Genomic DNA, 11,148 nt, shown 5'->3' with positions numbered 1-11,148 from the left:
GATAATTCCTCGCTATTTTCCCAAAATCTTTTCGTTACTTACTTATATCTTGAATCAACCAAATATTAATTTGCATTTTCCTTTTACACCTTTTATTGTTTATTTGTGAATTTTGGTGATAATTTATCGAGCGATATATTCATGAGGGATCAGTGTTTTCAAATAAATTCAACCTCACCCTTGATTAGCGTACTATCTCGCCTGTAACAAGAACCGCGGAGGGTCTAATATGGCCTACCAAATGACGTAGCCAATGCCGTAGGGCGGCGGGCCTATCATCGTATACATTCAGCGCTGGATTGCGCTCATGTACATGTGCACTTGCATACATTTACGCTCACATACATTTGTATCCGCGGACATTTGCACTCGTGGACGCACTCACGGTCATCTTACTCGCTAATGATTGTGTTCAGATCGGGTGTCGTCTTATCGGTTTTCTTCTCTTCCTGGATAAATCTGTAAATCCTATCCTAACAAAATAACACAAACGTAGTAGGCTACAACCAGTGGTGGGATTCAGCCGGTTCGTACCGGTTCTATAGAACTGTATCACGAAATTTTATGAGATCAGAGAACCGGTTAGAATTACTGGTTACTGTCAATGTTCTGTTTGTAACAAAACCGACTGAAAAATATGACTTTTATGAAGGAACCGGCTGACAAGAAATTTGAATCCCACCACTGGCTACAACCATGAATAATCATACATCGAATTTTAGGCGGTGTTCGGTTTGTTGGGAGTGGGACGCTGGCAGATAGACATCGTATGAAAACTGTGCACAAATAAATTCGAAAGATCGAAGTTAGCAAATTGCACACTAGAAGCGTGCCTCGATAAGAATAATAATTATACGTAGATCAGAAAAAAATAGAACAATAAACAATGTTGATACGGCGAAATTAAGGCTTGCATGATAATATGTTTACGAGACTTGTTCTTGGTATTTTTGTTAATTGGACACGTAGTGGACATAACGATCGTTTCAATATTATGTTGTTGTTCTTGTTCTTGTTCTTGTTCTTTGACACGTTTTTAAAAAGTCGCTTTTCTCTTCGAATACTGGACCAATTGCTTTGAAATTTTCAGTGGTTAAAGATTAATTTTTTCGCTAGAAGGCTATTACTTTTGTTTATTCTTAAATTTTATATGAATCCTATGAGATATGATATTTCATACAAAATTTCGCGGTATTTATTTTTACTCATGGGAACACTGTTTTACACTTATTTCAAGCGGTTTCGCGATCGATTGTCTTGCTCAGTACTACAGCTACTGTAGGTCGGTACTGGTAAGTTGCCATACAGGTACCGTAACGCAGTGAAATTGACTTATTCCTTCCGCGGTATTACTAATGCTGCAATGCAAGTTTTATAGCCTATCGTATGCGGAACGGAATATCAGACCTACAGGTTCGGTACCGGTACTGGTAGCTCAGTACGTAAGTACGATACTGGTACTGGTGCCGGTACCGGTGTCTTACCACAATGAAATTACCGTAACTTATTCTTTCACGGTCCTACCAGTGCAGTAATGCAAGCGTTGTAGCACTTGTAGCCTACTATATTTGTTTATTTTGATGAGAGTCTACTGGAAACAACATAAAATTTGAAAGGGAAGAATTGTTCTGTGATCAATTATCTGTCCTAAAGTGTAAACAACATAAAATTTTCAAGGGAACAACTGTTCTGTGATCAATTACCGTATATGGCCTACAGTGTACAGGTAAGATGCTGGCTGACTGCTAACCGGTACTGGTAGCTCAGTACGTAAGTACGATACTGGTACTGGTGTCGGTACCGGTGTCTTACCACAATGAAATTACCGTAACTTATTCTTTTACGGTCCTACCAGTGCAGTAATGCAAGCGTTGTAGCACTTGTAGCCTACTATATTTGTTTATTTTGATGAGAGTCTACTGGAAACAACATAAAATTTGAAAGGGAAGAATTGTTCTGGGATCAATTATCTGTCCTAAAGTGTAAACAACATAAAATTTGCAAGGGAACAACTGTTCTGTGATCAATTACCGTATATGGCCTACAGTGTACAGGTAAGATGCTGCCTGACTGCTAACTCAGTACCGCTTGACACGTTTTTAAAAAGTCGCTTTTCTCTTCGAATACTGGACCAATTGCTTTGAAATTTTTAGTGGTTAAAGATAAAAATTTTCTCCAGAAGGCTATTACTTTTTTTTTCGCTATGACGTCATCAAAATTATGTGACTCTACGTGTCCATATATTTGAGCATAGCTCTCTTGTCTTACATAATAATGGTATCCAAAGTTACACGCCTTTTTTATCTGTTTAAGATTTCGCGGCTAAACTAATGAGCGGAAATTTGAATTAATTATGTGTGGGTTTGTAATGCGTTCACATTCATTACTACTTATTCGTATGCTTTCGTAGACGACATATATATGATTACTTGGCACAGAGCTTATTCCTTCGTGACAAGATGTATTGTTATAACGCAGAAATACTCTTTGTAGGCCGCGAGCCGAGGCCCTGAAAAACGCCTAGAAAGTGAGTTTCGTAGCGCACATCAGGTAACTACCTGAAAATGATTTTAAAATGTTCAATAAAAATTTAGTAACAAATATTGCCTTGTTCCCACTTCCAAAAGTTGCACGTTTTACGGAAAAGACGCTTTTACTACAAGAAATATGTGCTACGATCTGTCCTATATTCTCTACATTTCCGGCAATGAACAGTGACTTCTGCATGACGTAACAATTGAATCGATTCAGCTGTTAGCGAGCGGATGAATCTTAGTTATTACTGCTCGATCTTGCGTTGAGTTGGGCAGTCTTTCCATAGCCCTGTTTAGTTATTATTGGTTAAGTTATGCTAAGACGTTGTTAAAAGGTATAAGTAAGTTATTAAACACTTGTAGATCCTTACCACGGATATGGGCCGTGAGACGAAGCCTTGAAAACTCCCAGAAAATGAGTTTCGTAGCGCACATCTGGTACTAAATAAATTCTTCAGTTTTGTGTGAAAATGAACATACTGAACGCATTACAGCTTGTTCCACAATCCTGATGCGAAATTGAATATAAGAGGTTCCCAGAAATTCAATAAGTATACGTTTACAACACATACATAAGGACTATGCAATTCGAGAGCCCTACAGCACACTAACACAAATGTATTCCTGTAACGTTTTGCCTGACCAAAATCAGACTTCCTCGGTCAATCATAATTTATTAGGTAGATTACGAAAAATATGGCATACATGTAACCAACAACAAAAAATACTTTAATTGTGTGACAGGAGTCGCGAGTGACCTCGAAAAGTCTTCAAGCAGCGACACCAACAACGCTGATTCACAATAGCGAATAAATTTTATGTAATAACCACAAGCAGTTTATAACAAGAACAGCATAAAAAGCTACATCCATTTTATAGAAGCTATCAAACGTATTTATTTTCAAGCAATGAAGTCACAAATTAACATCGTGAGCACGAAAACACAAATAAATCAGTTATTTCTCACTTGTACATAGTGAACAGAAATATTACAATTAGTCTTCGTTACATTGCATTCACTTGATTTTTGTATTGACTCAAACATTGCGTCGGTTTAACTTGTGTAGTAATTTATTTGTTATTGTTGACGCCGTAATTTCCCTTGATTGACTGTGTGCTTCCACACACTTTGTTACGAAACAATTGAGAGAGTCTTCGTGGCGGTGACCGTACATTTGAACCCATGTACATTTGAACCCATGTGTATATCCGCGGGTTCAATCAATATGCGGGTGCTAAAACCCATGGGTTAGGTTAGTATGGGTACAAATATCCGTAAAACCAAAAAAAAATCCATAGGTGCAATGGCATGCAGGTGCAATTGTCATGGGTTCAAATGTACGTGGGTTCAAATGTAATGGAACCATTCGTGGCAATTGCTTGCCCAGAGGCCCCAGACATGTCTCGCTTAGACACGGATAGTTTCGATAATTTGCTTTAGATAGCGATTTACTTTTGCAGAGAATGGCGCTCGTTTCGTTGTAATTTGTAAATAAGTTAAAATTGTTTAGCGACCTTGACTTCTGTCTTGACAGCAGGACGATTAAATAATGTAGATTATGACTGCCCCACATAGGCCTAGTTTAAGGATATTTTATCAGCATTAGATTGCCTTTGTGATTGTTTTTACAGTTAGAGTTTATTTAATTGATTTGTTCGGATTTCATTGACGAATGATTTCATGTTCAACTTATGATCATTTAAGCCTGGAATAGCAGACAAATTCGGTAGTTATAATTTGTAACTCTTTCTGATTTGAAGGCTGCAAGTTATTTAATAGTAATTTTGTTAGACTTGTTAATTAACTATGTTTGATAAATGTGTTCATAAATTTGAGTAGGCTTTCTAAAGTCGAATTGTGTACGATTATTTATTTATTGCAAGTATTTTGTATTGATTTGTTTTTACGTTTGTATTAAGATAACCGTGTCAACTGTATACTTCGAGTTGTGTGATTTTCTGGATTGAGGATACAAACTTGGGGCTTGAAAGACCGCGTTATTGAACTGTTAATAAATATCTAGTGTGCAGTCGGTGTTGTCCGGGTCATAAAGAACGGCTGTTACAGTCTTTTTTCAGTTTATGTGGTTATGTATTTGAACAAAGGCAATATTATTTCTAGAAACAGGACTACGACACTAACAAATGTCCAAAAAACATACAAATATATGATACTTATTGAATCAACTGCAATATCTAATTCACTTACTTCTGAATTGTTTTCGAAATCCACTATCTCGAAAATCGACTTTTCCTCTATAAGTGTACTGTGATTTTTGCAGTCAATACAAAAACAAAAATCTGTGCAATTTTAAGTTAATTTTGGCACACTTGCATAAATTATTTTGACTATTTTTCTTATACTTGCAGTTTGCCAACTCAAGAACTGATTTGAGGGCCACATGCTTCTTCAATGAATCATTGTTGGGTGAAAGAATATAATCTCTATGTTTGCCAGTGTTAAATAGACGTGCCCTGGTATCATTTACATTCTCCATATCCTCTTCATACAGTGAACAAACAAATTCCTCAGCTTTATTTATTAATGCCTCGTTAACCTCGAAAGATCTTTATAGTTGAGAAAAAAAATGAATTGAAAACCTCAATGAAGTCTCCAACATGAGTTTGATGGGCAGTTCCAATTGCTGAAAAGTGCTAACGTATTTCCATATGAATAGCCCATCTAAGCTGTTTGCAACTATTATGATTCTCCTATACCTTTACACTTCAAGAAGATTCCCCAAAGTAAGATAACAGAAATACTTCACAAGTTGAACTAAAATGTATTGACATTTCATTACACAAACAGCATACCCACTTTTTCAACAAAAAACGATATAAATAAAATTTCCTACAACTTGAATTTTTGAGAACAACGCAAAATATCCAAACCATATATCCGAAATACATTGCTGGAAATGGTTTGGTTGTATCAAATCAGCGTATATTAAAATCATCAGGTATTCCACTTTTCAAACCTTAGTCACATGTCTTTTCGCCCAAGTGGGGCGAGATTTTTTTATTTGATATTGATAAGGTTCTTAAACTCTACACAATACAACTTGAGTCGTCGGGAACAAAATTTTATAATTATGCGGAATCCGTTGCTGAAAAGAGCCCATTTTGCATATATATATGGGAATAGGTGAAAAATCGTAAAAACATGCACTTTTCAAACCTCAGTCACATGTGTTCCCGCCCAAGTGGCGCGAGATTTTATTATTTGATATTGATATGGTTCTTAAACTCTACACAATACAACTTGAGACGTCGGGAACAAAATTTCATAATTATGCGGAATCCATTGCTAAACTGTAAATGAACAGTAATGTTCTAACAATGTTGTCTCGAGGCCTATAAATATTACTTAAGCAAAAAATCACCAATGACTAACATTCAAGAAATCAAACAATCTTTTTGAGATAAATTAGTTGCTAACACTTTCTTGTTGACTCTTAGCATTCGAAATCTGGAGTCAATCACAGTCCAATGACATTTTGTTACAACAGTGAAACTCTATATTGGAACGTTGATGTTTTGAACAATTTTCCCGTGGATAGTTCTCGGACATTGAAGTTGCAATAGATGTCGATCACAAAATAATCTCCTTGCGGTTCCAAATACAGCAGAGTAACTAAGTTAATTAGATCAATTATACACCTGTAAGAACTTAATACAACCAAACACTCCAATTAAGAAATACAATGAACAAATAAAAATACAGAACAAAATACCATACAGATACATACGGGACACAAGTTACGGAATTGGTCTATGACGTCACAGTCATGAACTATCGACCTGTAATGGAATATAAAAAGCGGGTAAAACATACCTAGAAATAAATAAGAATAACTAGTATGACACTAAAGATATTTTGAAGCTTACGGAAGAGGATTTCCGTTTGAATTTATTTGCGTATTTGGGATGGATTTGTTGGTTGAAATAACTAAAAAGATATACTGACACATTAGGATAACGTAGGGCAGGGATGGCGAACCACTGACCAGCGGGTCACAAAGTGACCCACCGCGTTTTATTCGTGACCCGCCAAGGCACGAATAAAATAAGAAAAATGCTCACATATCAGTGATAAAAAATATTAAGATCGGCTTTAAATTAATCTAACAATACCTAAACTATTATAATGTACCGTCAGTTGGGCAGTCAGGGCTACGATCGCTTATATTCAAATTGTTAATTTCCGGTATGATAATATTCAAAACCCCTAATCTTGGACGCATGTCTGCACCGTTGTGTGCCGTTCTTCAGCTATTGGCTTTGACATAGTTTATGACATAACAATTCAATTGATGTTTTTTTCTCGCAACGTCTTGTCTCTTCAGAAGTGCATCTGCAGACTGTTTTAGGGGTTGTACGAGAACTAGATGCCACTTTGCATTTTATTAGTCTCTCGCCTACAATGCCGTTCAGAATACAAAATCTTTCAGACTTGAAATAAAAACCTAGAAATCTGGAATAACAATGGGACAGTGTAAAATTGCTTTTCATATGATTAAAGCTGATATAAAAATATAGCACTATCAGAGTGGAATTCCCTTCAAACATTTTGAAACCGTAAAATAATTTGCCGCATCATCCTAAACATAATTCATATGTGTGTTTTCGTACCCTTAATCGAGTGCCATAAAAAGTTCCTGATAAAGTGCTGTAAAATAAGCACTAAACTGCACCAACATTAACAGAACCGTTGTATTATGATTTGTTTCAGAAGTTTCTTATAGATACAAACATTGATTAAATATCTGTGACCCACTCTCTTCTGTTCCGCGATATTACAGTGGCGGCGCGTCAATAAGGCCAATCGCGGCAATGCCCCGGTTGTTTTTTCGGTATAATAAAAAATATTCGAAAAATACCTCAATATCGGTTGCACAGACTGTCTACACTAGCCATATTCTCCCGACATGGTTCATTTTTCGCTCGCAAAGCCTTCGCCGAACGTCGACGGGGCGACGCCGATTTTGCCCCGGTATTCTCTCTTTTATCTTCCACTCGCCGCGTTTGTCTCGTTTGTTTTCTGTTTCTTTTACTAAATCATCGGGGCTAGCCCCGAAATTATGACGACACAATGCCGACGTTTCTTACAACAACGTGTTGACATATTCACGCATTCCTTCTCGTTCGTTGGTTGCTTGAAGAGTTGATAGTTTCCTCGCCTTCGTTTTTGTCGCTTGTTTCGCTATTTGAATCAGTTAGAGACCTTTAGTCCATTTGCTTTCGATTTTCCACATTCCTTTTGAGCTCCTCACTTCTTTCCGGCTTCGCATTTCTTAGCCTTAGACCTCATAATGAATAAGGTTGATGCACTACTTCGCACTCCGTTTTCGCAGCTGCCGCTGGAACAAAAATTAGAGGTACAACGTCTTGGGCCTTATCAACCAAAAAATTGTTCACTGGAACAATCCCATGGCGGAGGAAAGCGTCGGCGTACATTCTGCGCAGGAACTTGGTATAAAAAACACGAATGGTTGTGTTACAGCGAGCACAAAAATGCACTTTTTTGTTTTTATTGCCTACTTTTTGCTACCGCTCGTGACTCACGCTGGTGTAAATTTGGTTTTAGAGATCTTAAACATCTTTCCGAGCGTGCCAGGGATCATCAATCTTCTATGGAGCATCTGGACAATGCAGTAAAATACCGAACATTCGGAAATGTTAATATTGCAGAACAGTCGGATGAAGGACGCGCGGTTTCTATTCGTCGGCACAACCAAAACGTCGAGAAAAACCTCCATGTTCTCGGTCGATTGATAGATGTTTTGAAGTTCATTGGTTGTCACGAGCTGTCCCTCCGTGGGCACGATGAACGGGCTGGCTCTTCTAATAGAGGGGTATTTTTGGATATGGTGGAATACACCGCATCCCTAGATACAGTATTGAGAGATCATCTTGATGCCGCAACTGTTTCGAAAGGGACATCTAAGGATATCCAAAATGATTTGCTCGACTCAATGTATAAAATTTATTTACAACATTTGGCTCTGGAAATTGAGAATTGCCAGTTCCTTTCGATTCAGTCTGACGAGACAACTGACATCACGTACGTTTCCCAACTGGCTGTGATTTTTCGGTTTGTGAAAGATGGTAAACCTACCGAGAGATTTCACAGCTTTGTACCAATCGTTGATCGCACGGCTTGCGGGATATCGGCTGTACTGAAAGAAGTGTTACAGCCTTACAACGCGAAGTCAAAATTGATAGCTCAAACTTATGACGGCGCGGCAGTCATGAGTGGGTCGAAACATGGTGTTCAAGTTTATATAAAAGACAATTTTCCTCATGCGCATTTTTTACATTGTTATGCACACCAATTTAACCTCGTTATTAAAAATATGTGTCTTAATACCCCACTCGTCCGTATATTTTTTGCAAATGTTTTGGGGTTTTCTTCATTTTTTTTCCGTTTCGCCGAAGCGCTCTGACCTCCTTCGCCAGATATGTAGCCGCCGTCTCCCAGCTTGTGCACCAACACGTTGGAACTTCCAATCACGCGTGGTGCAGGGCGTGTCCGAAATTAGGTCTGAGCTCATTAAGTGTTTCAATGGCATTCAGAGCTCTCCGGTTTGGGACAAACGCTCTGTGAGGGAGGCGGCAGGTCTAAAGCGTCTGCTAGAAGATGGTGAGTTTTCATTTTTTCTCGCTTTTTCCTCCACAATATTCTATCACGTGGATGTATTATACGGCGCATTGCAGTCAAGGCTAATGGATGGAGCGTCTGTGCAGTCGTGTATTTCAGACTTCTGCGATGCTGTATCTCGTATCCGGGAAACAATAAAATACGACGACACATGGAGTGCTTCTTTACGCCGCGGGCAAACAACGCAGCGTTTGATTTTGTCTGCAAAGGAATGCTGTGAGTTGTGACATTCTGGTGAATCAAATAGGCGATCGTCTGCGCACTGAACACCTTGCCGCGTTCTCTTTGATGAACCCCAAAATTTTTTCAAAATTTGCACGTCAATTTCCCATCCATTTGTTGGCTACTGTCTCCAAATTTTACCCCATGATAAACGTGGGTAAACTGGAAAATGAATTGCGATGTATATACACCAATCAAACTTTTTTGAACATCACATCAACTTGCGCGCTCTATGGGTTCCTCATAGATAACACTCTAGTAACTACCTTTGCGGCGTCTGCAAAATTTCTGGACATCATTTTGACGACGCCTATTTCTTCCGCCGACGCAGAGCGAACATTCAGAACACTGAAGCGTATTAAAACGTATCTCAGAAACACAATGAAGCAAGATAGATTAAATTCCTTGGCTGTTTTATCCATTCACAGAGACGTTATTTCTGGGATGCATGACTTTAATCAGCGCGTTATTGAGCATTTTGCTTCCAAGAAACCGCGGCGTGTTGCATATATGTTCAAGCAGTAGAAGTCTAGCAGCATATATATCTATGAGTTAGCGACGCATGTCCTTATCTTTGCATTAACTTTCCTTTCTCCATAGTAACGTTTTAAACCTTATATTAGGTTTTGTCTGCTTTCCCGAAGTTTCTGTTAATATGTCATTGTATTTATCTGGGTAAATATTGCCTTTCCTTTTGAAAGAGGTTTCAAAATAAACTATGTCTATATTTATTAATCCCTTGACTTGGACCGGTTTTAAAGACACTTTCTTATCGTTAAAAATTGTTGCTTTTGCAGCTTGGTTGTTACCGATGGAATGGTTTTTATACTCATAAAATGATGGGAGAACTTACAGCGCTCATCCTGTCCCCGTAGATGGGGGTGACTTGGTCCCGCAGTAGCTTGCCCCGGTTGTCAAAATGACCACGCGCCGCCACTGCGCGATAATAATATGATTTTTGACCCATTCATTGAAAAAGGTTCGCCATCCCTGACGTAGGGGGTTGTGGCATCTGCCAATCATCTCTGCGTCCGTCCATAAGTTATCAAAGTGGAGTAGGGGCAGAGTAATTCTGCTGTTCTGTGATAGCATTTATTGGATGGTAATTAAAGGTTTATACCAGGATTATAGCACAAAAGTGAAAATTCATATACTCCCAAGTATGGGCGATGTAGAATACGGAATCCGAAGGATTTGAATCCCTAGGACTCGGTTTCCGTCTCTTCGGCGCCGTGCGTCAATTTTTGTACTTCGGATTTATAATTTATTAATCAGGGACGAGCGTTATTCTCTCGCGACGAAATATGTCTCACGTGATTATACTTGTGCTTTCTCGCAAAGAGCCCGCAAACGATATCAAACACCGTAATCCCAGCTTGAATATTCACAACGCGAAGACGGCGTTATTGCACCATTTATTTATTATCATTGGTGCCGACTACCATCTTGCAGGCGATTTTCCGATTGCAACAATCTTGATTTTTTAGGATAGTGAAACCTTCTTTATTTTATATTAAATGACTTCTCCCGGAAAATGATGAGTACCCGGCGTTAGATGATAAAACATTATTTGCGATTAATTTGGATCAAATTTTACTTTTAATTTTCACGACACCCGGTTTCCGAAAATACGAAGTTATAACGCAAAACAATGCGCTTTGTCACTTTTATTTTGCGCTCCCAATAAAATACATATATGTTGGATTTCGAGTCGCTGATGAATCCGTTCCG

This window comes from Styela clava, chromosome 8 (assembly GCF_964204865.1).
Source record: "Styela clava chromosome 8, kaStyClav1.hap1.2, whole genome shotgun sequence".
Lineage (NCBI taxonomy): Eukaryota > Metazoa > Chordata > Ascidiacea > Stolidobranchia > Styelidae > Styela > Styela clava.
This window is presented reverse-complemented; position numbering follows the sequence as displayed.